Source organism: Nicotiana sylvestris, chromosome 8, assembly GCF_000393655.2.
Source record: "Nicotiana sylvestris chromosome 8, ASM39365v2, whole genome shotgun sequence".
Lineage (NCBI taxonomy): Eukaryota > Viridiplantae > Streptophyta > Magnoliopsida > Solanales > Solanaceae > Nicotiana > Nicotiana sylvestris.
In genome coordinates this window covers 100,305,519-100,325,652 of record NC_091064.1, presented here as the reverse complement: position 1 = coordinate 100,325,652, position 20,134 = coordinate 100,305,519, and the positions used below count along the sequence as shown (strand labels likewise).

Below are 20,134 nucleotides of genomic sequence, written 5' to 3'. Positions count from 1 at the left end.
AGTGCTTTAATCATTTTTAGGTTTAGTTAATTAGTTAATGTGTTTGATTCATATTTCTATTAGTTTAATATTAGGAAAAATCGAGAAATTAGCTAAATGTGCAAAATATCGGATTTAATTGGAAATTGGCTTAAGTTAGAAGGTCATCTTTTGTTTTGTTCTCATAACTGGGCCAAACAAGCCAGGCGGCCCAGCTATCTTCAAACGCCTGCCCAGCCCAATCCCCATAAAATCCAATCCGGTCCACACCCTCCCCCCAATAACCAAACAACATCGTTTTGGTAATGTCCAATCTCAACCGTTGATTTTCCATCATCCGACGGTTAGGAACTCGCCCCTAAACACTTCCATTTCCCCTCATCTCTTTCATGCTCTCTCGGACCCGTCGCCGAAATCATCTCTCGGCGGTGGTTGAACAACAAACGGCCTCAAACTTTTACCCTATGATCCTCAGCATCCCCTCTTTCTAAAGCCCTTATCCTCATCCCTCAAATCCCTTAGAAACTCTAGTTACAGTAGATCTAAAAAACTCCAAAAATCCTAGTCCGCCTTTTGCCGTTTCTTTCAGTTGATTTTAGAATTGATTTGACCTGAGACTTGTGTTAATCGTTTGTTCTCAACGAGAATATTCGATTAACACTAGTTTTGGCTTATCTCGAAGATGTCGGAATCCGACCAGATCGTCACTTATCAGCCAGTGTTCTAATCTCTCCTATAGCCGCTGCCGTTCTAAAATTCTACAACGCTCGACCCCATTTGAACATTGCAGGGTAAAATCTCCAAATCCCACACCTTTTTCTCTTTCACATATTGTTTCTCCTTCTGGAATTAATCATAATTTTTCTCTTTGTTATAATTGGGTAGGTTTAAATTCTGCATGCTCTGCTCTAGATTGGTAATCAGTTATGTGCTTAATTAAATTGAATCACTTTCACTTGAATTACTAAATTAGAGCATAAATTAGGTGGTTTTCATGTGCACCATCTTGTTTGATTCAGTTGAAATGAATTTGGGCCTGTTTGATAGACAGGCCTGATGAGTATGAAAGCCCATTAAGCGTGGCTGGTTTGTTGGGTAAACAACCCAAGAAATTGGTTTGTTGAATGGTAATTAACAGGGGATGGGAGGGTATTTCAAGTTTTTAACTTCGAAAAATGTTTTTGTAATTACTAGAAGCTTCTGGGTTGGGGTTTAAGTGTAAAACATAGAAGTTAAGGGGAGGGATAAAAATAGGATAGAATCATTTTAATTGGACAACTGTCCATTTCTCTTAAAAAAGATGCAATTTTTCTAAATTTTAGGAGGCTGACAAATTCTCTTCTAGACCCTCTCTCATTCTCTTATATAGCACATATATATTCTATATAAGAGAACGCACATTCCCTCACACACATATACTAATTCTCTGCAAAAAGACCTCACACTTATATCCTCATCCATGCTGATTTTCCCTAAAAAACAAAGCTGAAAGTTCAAGTTAGAGACATAAAACAAAAATTCGAAAAACCAAAAAAAAAAGAAGATTTAAAGCTACTTTTCTTCTAACCGGTCCTACTTCACATTTTCTGGGATTCTTTTGAGTTGTTTGTTGGCTGGAGATTGAAGTTGCTCTGTGCTAAGCTTGTTTTTGCTAAGATTCCTATCGTTTTTCTTCAAACCTTTAATTGGTTTTGGTTTCTTGTTTACTTGCTGATTAAGGTACGAATCCTGTTTTCAAATACATGGGTGTTATTTTGATGTAATGCTGTTAAGTTTGTTGTAATCAGTTATTTATGTATGATAAATGTCTCCATGTTAAATGAAACTTGATTTGGTTCAACTACTTCTATATGTGAAATACAACATAGAACCATGTATAATATTATTTCGTGAAATTAGTTGCTGAAACCTTATATTGTTTGTTTCTTATGGATTAATATGTTCATGTGCTAACGTGTGAGCATTGCTTGATTAAAGTAAGGATTTGGAGTTTAAATTTCATTCACTTTTGGAGTTATAGAATATCATCATCAAGTCTTGAACAAAAGCGATAGATCTGGGTGATAACAGGCCTAGAGGTGGTCATTAGTATAATAGTTTAATTTGATTAAGGTTTTTTTAGTTTAGTTTAATTTACTTCTGTGAAGCTGATCCATGGCTTGATGATTCATTTTAAAAGTTAAATCTGTAATAATAGGGATTCACACATGTATTGAATTTACGAAGTAGGCTGTTTGTTAATTGATAGAATGGTTGTATGTGTAATAAGGCTTAATAGGATTGATTTGTTGCTAATGGCTGTTCGTATAATATGAGGTTTCCCATAGTATATCCCTTTAGTTGGGAAATCTAAGTTTTTAGTATTTGTTCTTGGTGATCTTTTTCCTTTAAATTTTTGCAAAGCATGCTGGTTGTCTAAATTATGATCATGTTTAAAACTCCGTGAGAATTGTTGGGACACATTTTTTTTCTTAAAGAGATGTCAGGGTCCAATTTGTTTATAAAATGGACAGAGTCAATGACTGTGTGAATGATAAGCTAAGCCGGTTTTTGGACATTATGAACCCAATATGCATGGGCTCAATTAAAGCCCACGTAATTGAGGTGTCTCATAGTTAATCTCTTAAATCTTTTGGTTCTCTTCACAATAGGCAGTCACATAATACAGTATCACGTTTGCATTTCTTGAATGTAATTAGGAGTGGCCAATTGTAAATTTGTTTAGTCGAGATCGCTTATACCATGATTTGAAAGTGAATCTAGCAGTCCGTGGACTTTCAGGACCAAATGATTTTCCAGCCCACTTTGCTTGTTGATAAACAAAAACTAACACAAAGAATTACGATGCCCACATGGTGTTTGACAATTTACCAACATACATGTGTTCTTTTTCTTTTCTTTTTTTATTTATAAATTCCATTTTTTTTTTGGGACTTTCACACACGATCTCAAACTTGAGAATTAATCAACTCATAAACATTCTTAGTCTGCTTTAGGCGTGTTTAAATAAATCATCATGATTATGAGTATAGTTCCCGTGGCGTAGTTACAATACATAAACCCCAATTCAAGTGTGCGTTTCACGCGACTTGACCACAACTTCAAATAATAATAATAATAAATATATTGTAAATCCTTGGTGCGTTTCACGTGGCGCGCTTTGCAATATGTACCAAAACGACAAATGTACAACATCTTAACTTGTTCAAAAATAGCTCCATAAATACTATAAAGAGGTTACAATTTAATCAAAAGCGTCTAGAAGGTAAAATGCACATAAGTCTTAAAACATGTAATAAATCAGATAATTAGGCCAACTATTAATTGTTAAGCTACCGTGCTAAAACTATGGACTCGGGAGTACCTCACACCTCCTCCGAGGTTAACAGAATTCCTTACTCGGTCTTCTGTATTCGCGGGCCATAAAAAATAGAGTCAATTTTCTCGATTTGGGATTTTAAAATGAACCGGTGACTTGGGACACCATAACAATTATTCCAAGTAGCGACTCTAAACTAAATAAATAATCTCATTTCAAATAATATCACTTTAATTAGAAAAACTTGTGTGACCGCTCTGGCAGTGTTGCTGGGGACTTGAACCCAGAATATCTGGTTTAGGATTCAGAATTTGAGCTTAGATAACTGTTATACTTGGCTTTTATTTATTATTTGATTTTTTTACGTGTTTGAGCCTAATGTGTTAAATGTCATTTTTTACCGTTTTAATATTATTTGAATTGTATATAAAACTTTTACGGCACCCAACTTCTCTCAGAGTCTTCTATATCTTCTAGGAAGCGTGCGCTTCGTGTGACTTCTTTTCTGTTAGAGTCATACCCCTAATTTTAGAATGAGAATTGGACAAGCTGCAAAGCCGGTGAAGCTTCTGTATTCCCGATACATTGCCTCCCTCCCCTCCCCCCCCCCCGGTTTGAGTTGTCCGCTCGGGTAAGCCGGGTCTAGAACTCCAAACTCAGGATTTAAACCTAGAATAACATAGCCTCATGCCGGATCCTTAGTAGGAACGTTTGTTTGCATCACGTGCATTTGATTTTGGGACTTAACACAGGAGTTGGGTCCATCTAGGGAAAGTGTACCCGATATAAAAGGCAATCCAAATGTATTTTTACATGCTACTTGTGCATATGTTTGTTGCGGTTTGCATGTTGACCGGCTGCTAGAATAGGGAAAAAAACCAAGAGTGAGGCAAGAGAGAGAAATTTACCTGGTTCCTAAAAATCTGGATATTTGAAATTCCTGAAACTTTGCCGAAATTTTGAAAAAAAAGAAAAATAATTTCAAAACAAGTCAAATGTTTTCAAAAAGACATGTTTTTCTGTTGTGTCAACATTTACCAAACTCGCGGGTCTGATTTTCACCAGATGTGAGATACATAGGCAACCCCTACCAGGTCCGACCTTATTTTCGCAAAATTGACCAAAATAAGAACCTTTTTGAAATATGGTCATCACCCGTGGCCGTTCTTGTCAAAATAACCTTAAAACGTTATGCCAGAAGGTTATTTTCGCAAGAATAGCCATAATGTCAACCCAAGTCAGTCTTTTCCCTGTAATCAATACCAGTTGGCAGAAACAACCCTAAATACTTTCTTCAAGTGTTGAAGGATCGTATTTGCAAAAACAACCCCTGTTTTAGTACTAAGTTTATTGAATTGTATTTTTAAAATTAGCCATTTTTTGATTTTGGAAAATGTGTCGTTTTGATCATTTGTCCTTAATTTGCATACAGAATGAGCACCGTTGAGAATATACCTTTTCGGGTTGTAGATGAGATTCCACTAAGACTCCACATGTGGTGAAATAACCTAGGGGAGGTTAGTAACTGTTCTATGACTAAGGCAATATATGGGCTCACCGGTCTTTTGAAAATTAAGCCCGGGGTTGATATGAGCGAGGCACCGATACCATTCTGGGAACCGACACACAATGTTTTTTACTTTTCAGATTATGAATTGACCCCTACGCTAGGGGAGATAGCAGGTTATGCTGATTTTGATGGGAGTTTTAGGCATCAATATCCAGTAGTACCCAGAACTGTGACCCCACACAAATTGTTGGACCTTCTGAGCATTAATTGGCAAGTTAAAAATGAAAATTTGGCCGAAAGTTTCTGTAGATACCACTTATTGTATAGCTGGTATGGAGACCCATACAGATTTGAGGCTATAGACACTGGTTTGAGTCACCAAGGGAAGAAAAATAAGTGGGAAGCATGCCGAGGTTTATCCTTTGTAGTCGCATTCCTCGACGCTCTGATATGCCCAAGGAGTGACGGGCACATAGAGTTGGGACTTGCAGGGATGGCTGACTTTCTTTTCAAGTAGGCCAACGGTACTATTGTGCCAATGATTCTCGTGAAGATCTATCGAGCCCTAGCTGCCTGTCAAGATGGTGCAAATTCTTTGAGGGTTGTAATCTGCTTTTGCAAATGTGGCTGGTGGAGCATCTCTATCATCACCCAATATACATGAACTACAGATTAATTGGCTCAGTTGCATCGAAGAATACAAAAATAGGGTAAACGGCTATGAGTTGCCGGAAGGTACTGAAGCATGGTTCACACATCTGGGTTCTTTAACCATAAAGCAAATTGAGTGAACTTTCAGTTGGCTCCCGGTCAATGAGGTTATCTACATGTCTGCCGACGTATGTTTTCTGTTATTGATGGGTCTTCGGAGTATTCAGCCATATGCTCCTCATTGGGTTCTATGCCAGTTGGGAAGGCATCAAATAGTCCCTCACGACGAAAATTTGAGTGCACAGGTTATTGAGCTACGCCCAAGGGATGCATTCCAAGAAGAAAAGGTTCGCTAGGTTTGGCAACAATGTAGGTTTCTGGAGCCACAGATTTAGGTGCGGGATTTATCCTCTGGTGAAGTAGAGTCTAACTACACAACATGGTATGGCAAGAGAGCCCAGGTCAATCAAGAACCAGAACATCCCGCCAAAGGGCCCCATGTCCAACAATTCACTTTACGGGGCACTAGAACAGTGGGTCTGGTTAGCCAAAGAGCAGGAATATCGGGCTACCATAAGCAAATTAGAGAATCAAGTCAGAACCATCAAAATTTGAAAGTGGGTTGCAAGCCGCTGAAGGTGAGGGAGAAAAGAAAAGGTTGGCCTGGAAAAATTAAGCCCTCCAAGCTTAGCTCTGGGAAATGAAAATAGCTACCGAAACGCTGGTAAGAAGTGAGAGGGACGAAAAAATCATAAGTAACCTGAGGCAAAAAATGCATAACTATGCGGCTGACCTGACAAAGGCCGAGAGAGATTTAGCAAAAGCTCGGGTAAGGGTGGAGAAATATGCAGAAGACTAGAAAAGGTCAGCCCGCCAGTTGAAGCAAAGATATGACAGAGAAGTTGCAATTTTATAGAAAAACTGGCCACCCTCGAAAACAAAATGGGTCAGCAGGTAAAGGACTTCAAAGCAGAATGAGAATATTGTCATGAACTGATTAACCAATTGGAAGAGAGGGTGCTGCAGTTGCAAGACCAAAACAATGAGACCACGCAAATAATAGAAGTTCGGGAACAATAGATTGGGCGATTGCTCCAGGAAAAAGGCGCTATTAAGCTCAGAATTAAGGAAATAGCTGACTACACTGCAATGAAATGCCATGAGTGTGAAAATATGACTAGAGCTATGTTCTTTGCTTCAGTGCTGTGTTTTGCCCGCCAGGTCATGGTCGATCTGGAGTTCCTTCAGGAAGAGCTTACATGCAGGCCCGCGCTGAGACCGACTGATGTCCCGCAGTCCCCCGGAATAACGTTTGAGGCTCATCTGTGTTCTTAGTTGTTCAAGTCATTGAGTTTGTATTTTACTTTTTCTCACATCAAGTTTGTTTGTCCTTTCATCCATTTCGAGTCTGTTGTTATTTGTTTTGAGTCTGTATGTTTCCTTCTTAAGTCAATTATTAATATCTTCGAGTCTTTGTAATGAAAAAACGAAAAAGATTTTATCAATGAAATATTGAAAAACCCCAAAATTTTCTTTTCTTTCATTTTGCATTTACTCCCCTGAACTATATAATGGTCTGGTTCATACGACATCATGATACGTAGGCAATCTCTATCGGATGCGATCATAACCATAATTAATCTAAGTGAAAATAAATAAAAAAAGAGAAAATTGAGAGACAATAAGAAAAGGAAGAAAATGTGATAAAAACAAAAGTGAAATCCAAGAATGATAAAACAAAAGCGAAAAGGAAGTGGAAATGAAATAAAAGAATTACAGAGTGAAAAAAAAGTGAAAGCTGGGATGAAACACGCAGACGTTACAAAAACATTTTAGAAGTGTTTAACTGTTCAGGTGTATTGCGTCCCCAATGTGCGATTCCCTATATGTTAAATGTCTCAAAACTGACAAGGTTATTGTGTGTGTAAATAATCCAGGTTCTATTCAGGTGGTTGGTTTTGTTGGTAATCTGGCTTCTCACCCCTATTTTACAAGATCCAAAGGAAGGGTTCCAATGTCTTCAGAAAGCAGTCTCCGCATTGTCGATCCTGAGGATAACCCTATACCAGTTATGTCACAACTGGAAATGGCCACTGTCGAAGAAAATAAGAGGCTACGTCTCTGCATGTTTGAAATATGGGATGCCTAGAGAAACACCAACTGCAATCCCTGGATTCCCCGAGTTGATCCCAAGAACGGGTGGAACCACCAACATCCCCATGACCAACACATTTGTCCCGTTTGGATACCCTAATATATCATCCAACTTTACCGGTATGCCTTCTGAGGTCCGCCCCCAGGCACCATTTTCAGGGGTACCTTCAACATTGTTCTCCACACCACCGATCTTCACCATGTCACAACTAATCATGCCTAGGCCATGATTTGAACCTACAACATTCACCTTCCAAGGCCTGCAATTTCAACATGCTATGACTTATGTCACTCTAGACTCGTATGCCCAACAGCCGCAGTATTAGTCTCCAATTAATCAAGAAAGAATGGTTAGAAATCCCGAGCATTAAGAAATGGCTCGGAAGATGAGAAGCTTGGAACATTGCTTGAAAAACATGCAATGCTTGAGCGGCCAAAAAGGTGTTTCCTATTCGGATTTGTGCATGTTTCCCAACGTTCATCTACCTATTGGTTTCAAAATGTCAAAGTTCAAAAAATATGATGGGCACGGGGACCCAATCACTCACTTAAAGAGACACTACAATCAGCTAAGAGGGGTTGGTGGGAAAGAAGAGCTTTTGATGTCCTACTTCGGGGAACGCTTGACAAGAATCACCTCGGGGTAGTACATGGATCAAGAAATCACCCACTGGAACATATGGGACGATTTGGCCCGAGATTTTGTCAGACAATTCCAGTATAACATGGACATCGCTCCAGAAAAAAACTACTTGTCCAATTTGAAGAAAAAAATTGCGGAAAGCTTCCGCGGGTATGCTATCAAATGGCGCGAGCAAGCCGCCAGAGTAAAACCTCCGAAGGATGAAGCAGAAATGGTTACAGTTTTCCTACAGGCCCAAGAGGCTGATTACTTTTAGAATATGATGTCCGCCATGGCCAAGCCATTTGCTGAGGCTATCAAGATAGGGGAGATGGTAGAGAACAGTCTGAAAGGGGGACGGATTTTGAGTCAAGCTACATCACAAGCCATCCAGAATGGCTTAGGGGTTTGGCTAATCGCAAAAAAGAAGGAGGAGGGAGCCATGTGGCTTCCGGGCATCGCCGATCATTTAACCACTCTTACAAGCCACTAGTAACCCCACAAAACTATTACCCACATCAAGATGCAGCTTATGTCGTGGCACCGCCTCACTATGCGGTGATGAATGCCCAACCCTACACATGGCCCCAACAACATTACAACCAAACTCGAGCTCCACCTCCTAGAAATAACCATCCCTACCAAGCTCCATATAACCCTCATCCACCACAAAACACACATCAACATAATCCACACCTTCGTGAGCATCCCAGGATAAACAATTTCACCCCTATTGGTGAATCTTACTCCAGTCTATTTCAGAAGTTAATCTAACTGTGTCTATTGCAACCGGTGCCTCCCAATCAGAAAAATCTCGAATCCCCATCATACAGGGCTAGCACCAGATGTGCATACCATTCAAAAGTAGAAGGCCATGATACAAAAGACTGTTGGACCCTCAAAAGGGCAGTCAAAACCCTGATCTAAGAAAAAAAATTGTGCTGAGGGACAAGGAGATTCCTAATGTGACCTACAATCCATTATCGGCTCACAATAATAGATTGGTCATTGGTATGATTTGTAATGACAAAGAGTTTGACTCGGCATTGAAGGCCATTGTTGCCATCGGCAATTTAGAGGCAATACCTAAAGTGTCGGTGAAACTAGCCAAAGCTGAAAATAAAGTTACTCCAGTTCCTCAAGCTATTGAAACAAAAAATGGGCCAGCACCTGCCAAGAACGTGATTCACTATGTTCCTAAGGCCCCGAGAAAAGAACAGCTCATCCTCAACGTTCCCAAGAAATCCGATGAAAGGAAGGCTATATTGAATGTGCCAAGATTATATGTACCAATGGGGACCTATATGGCGCGGGGGGGGGGGAAGGGGGGGTAAATTCACCATGGCTGACTGAGCCCGTGGTTATCAGCCACACACCATAGAGTCCTATGAAAGATCCAACCGTAGTCCCCTAGAACTACAATAGAACCATGGTTACATATAAAGGGAAAGAAGTCATAGGAGAGGTGAACGAGATGAATCGGTCTGGGAGGTATCATACCCCAGAAGAGCTGAAAAAGTCCAAACCAAACAGGGATAAACGGATGCCACCCAAGAAGCCTCTTAAGTAATAAGGAAGAAGAAGAGTTCTTTAGAAATATGAAAACTTAAATACTCAATAGTTGACCAACTCTGGAAGACTCCTTCTTAGGTCTCACTCTTATCTTTGTTGATGAGTTCAGATGAACACCAGAAAGTGCTCCTCAAAATGCTAAATGAAGCATATGTCTTGGTTGAGACTTTTGTCGAACAATTGGAAAGAATGGCCGAAAGATTTTTTGAGGTCAACAAGATTTCCTTCAGCCGCGATGATTGCCCCTAGAGGGAGCTGCCCACAACAAAGCCCTGCACCTAATTTTCAAATGTGAGGGATATTATGCGAACAGAGTGATGTTAGATGGTGGTTCCGGTGCAGATATTTTCCCTCTCTGAACAATCCAGAGAATGGACATTGTAGCAGAAAGAATCCGAGCTAACAACGTCTGCGTGCAAGCTTTTGATGTGGTCAAACGAGATACAATAAGAGAAATTGATCTGATTCTGACTATTGGCCCCGTAGATTTTAAGGTGACCTTCCAGGTTTTGGACACGGAAACCTCATACAATTTCCTCCTAGGTAGACCATGGATTCATGCTGTCAGAGTTATTCCCTCCACTCTTCACCAAATGGTAAAGTTTGAATATGAAATTAAGAGATTGTTGTCCATGAAAAGATAACCAATCCATTTACCGGGACCCTTCAGTCCCGTGTCTTGAAGCTAGGGAAGGTAGGGAGCATATTGTATACCAAGCTTTCGAAATTATGGTCCCCGACCAATTTGAAGAAGGGGCCCCATTACCTCAACCTTGCTTGTCTAATGCTTTAGTCATGGTCACCACCCAAATGATACGAAATGGGTACAAGCCCAGAAAGGGGCTCGGGGTATCTCTGTAGGGCATCACTAAGCCTATTACACCAATCGCCAATGAAAAGTGTTTCGGTGTGGGTTTTCGAGCTACAGAGGCCGACAGAACATGGGCTAAGCACAAAGAAAAAGGGTGGGTCCTATCCCAACCCATTCCATATCTCTCCCAATCATTTGTCAAGCCAAAATATGTGGACGACGAAGAAGAGGCCTTCACGGCTGAAGAAATTGATGATATTTGTGAAGCCTTGAAACAAATGCTATATGATTCCCACATGGTCCAGCTAGGGGAAGGCACGAGAAATGTCGAGGTGCAGTATATGGGGCCGGATTTCAAGCTCCAGAATTGGAAAGCTACCCCATTCCCTGTCAGGCAGGAGTCCCGGTAGTTCAGTCTTGCCATCTCTTTTATGCTACGAGTTATTTCAGGGTGTAACTCGAATGATTTTACTTTATTATATTTTAATTCAGATGTAAACCCTCATATCTTCAATTCAATGAAATGGAATCAATATTTGATCGTCCATATACGTCTCTTCTCTTTTGTTCTGATTTTGCTATTTTTTTTATGTTTTTCTTTTCAGCTCTAATAATGGAGGACTTTAATAGCATGACATGCTTGCAGACTTCATGCCCAAATCCTAAAATGCTAAATTTAAAATAATGAATCAAGAGCCAGAATATGATGAGGATGAGGCTTTAAGGGAAATAAATCGAGAATTGGAACAATTTGAGAATAAGCCTAAGCCAAACTTAAATGAAACCGAGCCAGTTAATTTGGGCGGTTCAAAAGAGATTCGACAAACCATGATAAGCATTCACGCTGAAGAAAGAACTAGAGATGCTTTGATCTAACTTTAGTTTGAATTCAAAGAGGTGTTTTAATGGTCTTATGGTGATATGACAGGGTAGAGCGTTGATTTGGTGGTACATAAATTTCCTACCTATCCTGGTTATTTACCCGTCCAACAGAAGCAAAGAAAGTTCAAAACTGATGATAGGATCAAGGAAGAAGTCACAAAACAACTGAAAGCTAGTGTGATCTGAGTAGTCCGATACACTACATGGCTGGCTAATGTTGTTCCAGTGAGGAAGAAAGATGGAAAGACCCGAATGTGTGTTGATTACCGGGATTTAAACAAAGCGAGTCCCAAAGACAACTTTCCACTGCCAAACATCTACATTCTTATTGACAACTGTGCTAAACATGAGATACAGTCTTTCGTGGATTGTTATGTTGGGTATTACTAGGTTTTGATGGATGAAAAAGATGCAGAAAAGACTGCTTTCACCACACCTTGGGGCACTTACTGTTACAGGTTCATGCCATTTGGTCTGAAAAATGCCGGGGCAACCTACATGAGAGCTATGACTGTCATCTTCCATGATATGATGCATCAAGAGATTGAGGTATATGTGGATGACGTGATCGTTAAATCCAGAACACAAGAAGACCATGTGCGGGATCTGAGAAAATTCTTTGAGCGTCTGCGCATGATTTGAAATTGAAACCAACTAAATGTGCATTCAGAGTTCCGTCTAGGAAGCTCCTGGGGTTTATAGTCAGTCGGAGGGGTATCGAATTAGATCCGACAAAGAAAAAGTCTATTAAGGATTTGACGCCTCCAAAAAGTAAGGAAGAGGTCATGAGTCTGCTATGGAGGTTGAATTACATCAATGGGTTCATCGCTCAGCTTACTACCACTTGTGAGCCCATATTCAAGCTATTAAAGAAAGACGCGGAAATCAAATGGATAGATGAGTGTCAAGAAGCTTTTGACAAAATCAAAGGATATTTGTCAAATCTGCCAGTGCTGGTTCCACCTGAGACAGGAAGACCTTTATTTTTTTACCTGACAATCTTGGAAAATTCTTTTGGTTGTGTCCTGGGGAAACACGATGTAACTAGGAAGAGAGAACAAGCCATATATTATCTTAGCAAAAAGTTCACCAGTTGTGAAGCCAAACACACTTTGATGGAAAGAACTTGTTGCGCCCTAACTTGGATCGCCCAAAAACACAGACATTATTTGCTGGCTTACACAACATATCTCATAACCAAGATGGATCCTTTGAAGTACATATTCCAGAAACTGATGCCCATGGGAAGGTTAGCAAAATGGCAAATCCTGCTCACCGAGTTCGACATTGTCTATGTCACTCGCACGACGAGGAAAGCTCAAGCCTTGACAGATCACTTGGCCGAGAACCCAGTTGATGATGAATACCAACCCCTAAGCGCTTACTTTCCTGACGAGGAAGTAAATTCGATTGAGGTATTTCCAGAGAACACTAACGCCTGGAAAATGTTCTTTGATGGGGCTATAAATGCAAATGGTGTCGGGATCGGAGCAATTCTGATTTCGCCCATAGTTCAACACTATCCGGCCAAAGCCTGCCTACGGTTCTTCTGTATAAACAACACCACCGAATATGAAGCCTACATCATGGGCATGAATATGACAGTTGATCTGGATGTAGAGGAATTATTAATCATGGGGGATTCTGATTTAATCATTCGGCAGGCCTAAGGTGAGTGGGAAACTCGAGACATCAAACTCATCACGTACAGGCAATATGTGGAAGATCTCAACAAATAATTCAAGTCCATTGAGTTCAAGTATATTCCCCGATTCCATAATGAGTTAGCTGATGCACTAGCTACTTTGGCCTCAATATTGTCGCACCCGGGTAATGTTTATATTGACCCGTTAGAGATTCAAATTCGAGAAAGGAATGGTTATTGTAACGCAATTGAAATGGAGCCAGATGTTCAGCTATATCATGTATTAAAAGGTTTCTGAAAACAAAAAAATATCCCGAGCATACTAGTGAAGATCAAAAGAGAACTATTAGAAGGTTTGCAAGCGGTTTCTTTCTAAGTGTAGAGGTCCTATACAAAAGAACTCCAAATATGAATCTTTTGAGGTGCGTAGATTCCCGAGAAGCTAAAAAGATCATGAACAAAGTGCATTCGGGAGTATGTGGGCCTCACATGAACGGGTATGTCCTTGCAAAGAAAATCCTCCAGGCAGGTTATTACTGGATGACCATGGAAAAGGATTGTTTCAGTTTTGTCTAGAAATTCCATCAGTGCTAGATACACGGTGACCTGATTCATGCACCGTCTTCAGAGTTACATCATATGTTAGTGCCTTGGCCATTCTTTGCTTGGGGCATGGATGTTATTGGGCCAATCGAGCTTAAAGCTTCAAATGGGCACAAAGTCATCTTGGTTGCCATTGATTATTTCACAAAGTGGGTCGAAGCAGTCACTTTCAAAGCCGTCACCAAGAAAGCAGTGGTGGACTTAATGCATTCCAACATTATTTTCCATTTTGGTATTCCTAAAACTATCATTACGGACAATGCTGCAAATTTGAACAACCACTTGATGAGGGAGGTGTGCGAATCATTCAAAATTACGCATCGTAATTCTACCCCTTATCGATCCAAAGCTAATGGCGTTGTTGAAGCGGCAAACAAGAACATCAAGAAGATCCTCAGGAAAATGATTCAGGGTTCCAGACAATGGCATGACAAGTTGACTTTTGCATTATTGGGATATCGCACAAGCGTGCACACATCAGTCGGGGCCACTTCCTACTTATTGGTCTATGGCACTGAAGCTGTAATACCTGCAGAAGTTGAGATTCCCTCTCTTTGGATCATTGTTGAAGCCGAGATCGAGGATGATGAATGTGTCAAAACCCGGCTGGAATAATTGATTATGATTGATGAAAAGCGGATGGCCGCAGTTTGCCACAGGCAATTGTATCAACAAAGAATGGCTCGTGCCTACAACAAGAAAGTGCAACCCAAAAAAATTCAAAGTAGGGCAATTTGTTCTGAGACGTATTCTCCCGCATCATGAAGAAGCTAAAGGGAAATTTTCTCCAGACTGGAAACGCCGTACATTATAAAAACAGGTTGCCAAAGGGAGCGCTGTAATTGGGAGACATCAAAGGAAATGACCACAAGACAATTGTCAATGCAGATGAGGTCAAAAGGTATTACGTTTCACCCCTTTTTCACAGCTTTAACATGTTTTGATTGGAATGATGAAGGATTTCTTTCTCACTCTCCAAACACTATCAACCCTTTGTAAACCCGTAGAGCCAGTTCCCTTTCTTTGATTATCCTCTTTGGAACATGGAAGTTACTATAAAAATAATGAAAAACTAAAAAGAAAATAAAAAACAAAGTTCATTGAACTACGTTCGACTTGATCCCGAAATGATACATAGGTAGCCTCTCTCTAGGGTTCAGTCACACCAAAACAAAAAATTACATCCCCCCAAAAGTTGAAACTAGGGCAGATGTTATAATGGTTCGGTGATGTTTTCGCTTGAAAGGTTCCAAAGTTGTAACCCAATCCAAAATCCTTCTGCCTAAATCCTTTCTAAGTCCTTCCGATCAATCGACGGGAATGTTCAAGAATTGGAGGATATTGGATCTGATATAACCAAATGAGAGAAATAAAATAAGAGAGTTTTATTGATAAAAACCTTTACGTGCACCGTAAGACGATAAGGAATTGAGAATGTAAAAATGAGAGTCTTGTTAGTGAAAACTCACAAAGATCACTATAAGGTGATGGTGAGAAGTGAAATAAGAAAGATCAGTTGGTGAAAACCCGCAAAGGGCGCCACTGATTGAAAAGAGGATCATCATAACCATTGGCATCGACATAGTTCTGCGCAAGGTTTCTTAGTTTCGAGGCAAAAGTTGTGATGAATTTCTGAGAGTCAGACGGTTTACATAGATCAGGCATCCATTCCAAAAGGTATGTCATGTTCATTGAAGACTGCATGTACTCCCATATATAAGTCCTTCTTTATGTTCCCCGAAAGGGATACCTTTTATCTTAATTCATTGTCCATTCCATTATTTGTTTTTCTTTTAATCACTTTCGATGTTACTCTGTTACAAAACTAAGGCAAAGAAGGGACGACAAGACTGATTTACAAGGCTCTCGTTTGATACAAGCTAATATGTAAAAAGGGCACCCAAACTCGGCAGGGGCATCAAGTCAACCCTGACTGGCAGTGGCGGGTATGTTTTGAAATTAAAAACTCTCGAAAGAAGAAAATCAAATTGAAATGCCTACAGAGGCAAAATAAAGTTGAAAAGGTTAAGTCCCACGCGACCAACCATCATGGTAATGTTTTGGAAAAGACAAAGGTTCTCCAGGACCAAAAAGGCAACTGGTATCTAGGAAACAACCAGTTGCGGTTGAAATCATCATCAAAGAAGCCGACCGAAATCAAGTGAGTGAAATACTCAAGGATGCAAAACCAACCATTATTTCAAACTGACAAATTGTTCTTTGTTTGAAAAATAGGAAACATATGCAATCCAAAAGCAACCTTACAAGAAGCAGGTGCAACCAAAAGAAACCGCGCAGAGGATAAAATAGCTCTACAACAGCAACAATCCCAAAAAGGGAAGTCTTTTCCAAATTATTTCCCGCATTTTGCTCATTCTCTTAATAAAAAGAAAAAAAAAGAAAGAAAGTTCCAAATCATGGTAGTATAGGGCACACCAATCCCCAACTCTCTTTTCCAACATAAGGTCTCTACTCCCTAGTTGATGTCACTTTAGACATAGGATCTCCACTCCCTAGTCTCATTTTCCAACATAGAGTCTTTATTCCCTAGTTTATTTTATTTTAAACATAGGGTCTCCACTCCCTGGTCTCTTTTCCAACATAGGGTATCCACTCCCTATTTGATGTTATTTTAGACATAGGGTCTCTACTCCCTACTCTCTTTTCTAACATAGGGTCTCTACTCCCTAGTTAATTTTATTTTAGACATAGGGTCTCCACTCCCTAATCTCTTTTCCAACATAGGGTCTAAAATCCCTAGTTGATGTTATTTTAGACATATGGTTTCAACTCCCTGGTCTCTTTTCCAACATAGGGTCTCCACTCCCTAGTTGATTTTATTTTAGACATAGGGTCTCCATTCCCTAGTTGATGTTATTTTAGACATATGGTCTTCACTCCCTAGTCTTCTTTTCCAACACAGGGTCTCCATTCCCTAGTTGACTTTATTTTAGAAATAGGGTCCCCACTCCCTAGTCTCTTTCCCGACATAGGATCTCCACTCCCTTGTTGATTTTAGTTTTAGACATAGGGTCTCCACTCCCTAGTCTCTTTTCCAATATAGGGTCTCCACTCCCTAGTTAATTTTATTTTAGACATAGTGTCTCTACTCCCTAGTCTCTTTTCTAACATAGGGTCTCCACTTCTTAGTTTATTTTATCCTTAGACATAGGGTCTCCACCCCCTAATCTCTTTTTCAACATAAAGAATCATATTTTCCCAGGGTACATGATGGTAGGCTATAATCTCGTGCTTTAGTCGCTTATTACACTCTAATTTACTGCACTTTAATTGAGTTTGGTCTTTAATCGCTAGTATTTTGCACTAATTGCATGTTTTGTGCCTTGTAGAAATGATTCCGAGCTATGTAGATGTCATGGAATGAATTCAAGCTATTTGGAGCTTTAAAGTCTGAGTAAAAGCCCAAGAGATTAAGCTAGGATCGGGTTAGGGGGTCGAGGACCACATCCAGATGTCAAAAACCAAGGAAAAAGCCTAGCTCTAAGAATCCACCACAGCCACGATGCGTGGGGTGGCGCATGGCGCGCTACAGCCGCCCTTTTTCTGCCAGTGTCAATTTTGCACGCTCTCTAATAAAGTCCACTACCACACGGCGTGGCACGTCGCCCCATGCAGCACACCTGTGCAATATTTATAGAGTCCCAATCTAATTTTGCGTAGGAAAAGATGGTTTCATTTGGGCCCAACCTTACTTAATATAAATACATGTAAAAATATTATTTTGAGGACTTTTGACACATCTTAGACCTAAGGAAGCTAAGAAGGAGGTGGAGAAGCAAAAGCTCAAGGATTTCATCATTCAATCCTAGCTCAAGACAAGGGTTTGGATTGTTTTATGTATTCCTTTAACTTAAACATTGTTATGATGAATTATTACATATTCATGGAGTAGTTCTCTTTAGGGTTTGATAGATTTGGTGTATTGATACTTGTTTGTGGATATTAACTGTAGTTTTTATGTATTGAATCGTTTTGGATGTTTTAAACGTTGCATCTATATTCACTTGTTACTGTAATCTAGAGAGGCATAACTTGTGATATTTTTGCATTATATTTTGTTGGTTAATTCATTAATTCTTCTTAGTAATCGGAAAAGGCTAGTTGAATTATTGATTAAACCTAGTTAGAAGGATAATCGAGAGAGGTTCTCCTAAAGACCAATCCACTATGAATTTTTGCATAGCTTCACATACTCAAAATTGGTTCATCTTGTGAAGTTGAGAGTTAATCGAGAGAGGAGTTTCTACTAATCAATTGAACTAACAACCAAGTGAATTTGAGAGACTCACTTGAACATTAGAAGTGAATTATCTACAGTTAAATCCCAAACATTTGTCTTGCATCTATCATATCAACCCTATTCTCTCCCCATTGATATCTTCCTTTGCCTATTACTTGCATTGTTTGTCACTAGTCAATAGTTTAGACTGTTAGTAAATTTTAGTTTAAATCACCTAAATCTCCATTGTTGATTATCTTGGATAGAAATTGAGCTATAAACTACGAAAATACTGTTTAACTCCAATACATGTGGATATGATATTATAATTTACTATATTCGACTAGAGAGCATATTTTAGTGTGTCTTATGCGCTTGTCAAATTTTGGAGCTGTTGCCGAGGATTGGCAATGAATAGTGTTTGAAATCGTTTGTAGTGCTAATTCAAGAATTTTTCTTTTTATTTTATTTTTCTCTTTTTATGTTTGGTGTTCTTTGACTGTGCGCATGCTACAGGTTAGATTGGTGCATGACTCGATCTTCTGGGAAAGAAGTGCAACCATACGAGCCAGAAATCGAAAAACAACTGTGACAGTTGAAGAAGGAAAGGAATCTCCCCGGGAATATAAAGAAGGTTGGGCAGTCCTTAACCAAAGAAAATATGGCTGGAGATAATAATAATGTAGATTTGGCTGCGAAAGAGGTAGCCCAACTTAGAGAAAAAGCTGGTTGGGATGTTGAGGAAGCAGGTATGTCACAAGATGTAGTTTATCTAAGGGCATACCCCTTCATACTTAAAGATGATGCAAAGCACTAGCTTAGAAGCTAGCCCCAGGGATCGATTAGAACATGGGAGGAGATGACCAGAAAATTTCTTTCTAAATATTTCTCCTCAGCTAAAACGAGCAAGTTCAGAAGAGAAATACATAAATTCTGCCAGAATGAAACTGAAATTGTGCTTGAAGCATGGGAGAGGTTTAAGGAGATAGTCAGGAAGTGTCAACATAGCGAAATTCAACTTTGGATGCAACTCTAGGATTTTTGGAATGGATTGACACCAGCCTCGCGTAGAACATTAAGCAATGCAGCTGGAAGCCCGTTGATGAAAAAAACTCTAGAGGAGATAGTCATTATTTTAGATGAGTTATCTGAAGATGCAAATCAGAGGCCACACGAGACTTTGATCTGTGCTTTGATTTGGTCTTTCCCTGTTGGCTAGTCCGGCCTCTTACAAAGAGGCCACTTGCCTGGTCATCTCTATCTCCTTCAATGTGCCTCCGCACATCACTAGAGTTAAGTGCCTGCCGCACTTGCTCAAGCTTGATAGGCTCCTTGCTATACATCATTGAATTCTCAATATCACGATATCCTGAAGTCAATGAAAATAGCAAAGCACATGCAAGCGTCTCCTCCTCCCTTTTAATTCCTGCAATCTGTAAGTCCATGACAAGTTTATTAAACGCATCTAAATGATCTTGTAACGAAGTACCTGACCCCATCTTAAATGTGTGAAGACGCCGTTGTAACAACATTCTTGTTGTCACTGATCGGTCTTGGTATAGCCCTTCTAGCTTTTCCCACAACTGTTTGGCCGTCTCTTCGGTACCCGTACTCACTTCACAAAGCACGTTAGGTGCAAGGGATAGTTGGATTGCACTCAATGCATCCCCTTCAATCTTCTCCTTGTCGGGAGCTGATATATCCGTAGGATACTTTCCGTCAATAGCATGGATTGAACCTTCCCTCCGCAGTAACGCCATCATCTGGATCTTCCAGATATTGAAGTTGTTGCGTCCATTGAATCTATCAATTTCAAACTTCATGGAACTCATATTTGCTTGTTCTTTCTCCTTGGATCGTTAAAGAATCCTGTCGCTCTGATACCAATTGTTAGCGGAAACGTAAAAGAAAGAACACAAGATTTAACGTGGTTCGGATCAAAATAATCCTACGTCCACCAGAGAACAATTGCCCTTTTAATATTAACAAAGGAAGGGGAGATTTCCCAATTACACTTAAGAGAATTTCTCTCTTAACTCTCTACTCACTACAATGTATTGTATTATTTTGGGATGATTTCTACAAGTGAAGGAGTGCATCTATTTATAGAGGTAAAGACCTCCTCTTGATGTCATTGGTGACATCA

The 20,134-nt window shown here is 39.8% G+C and overlaps 1 long non-coding RNA gene and 1 other non-coding gene across 2 annotated transcripts; one reads left to right on the top strand and one right to left on the bottom strand.

Moving 5' to 3' along the window:
* Window positions 1–244: 244 nt before the first annotated feature.
* LOC138876427 (uncharacterized) lies at window positions 245–6,978 on the top strand. Its single transcript, XR_011401699.1, has 2 exons — window positions 245–1,698; window positions 4,731–6,978. It is a non-coding gene; the product is annotated as an uncharacterized lncRNA (long non-coding RNA).
* An 11,917-nt stretch (window positions 6,979–18,895) lies between these two features.
* Window positions 18,896–19,002, bottom strand: LOC138876627 (small nucleolar RNA R71). The gene has a single exon (XR_011401971.1). It is a non-coding gene; the product is annotated as a small nucleolar RNA R71 (small nucleolar RNA).
* Between the last annotated feature and the right edge of the window lie 1,132 nt (window positions 19,003–20,134).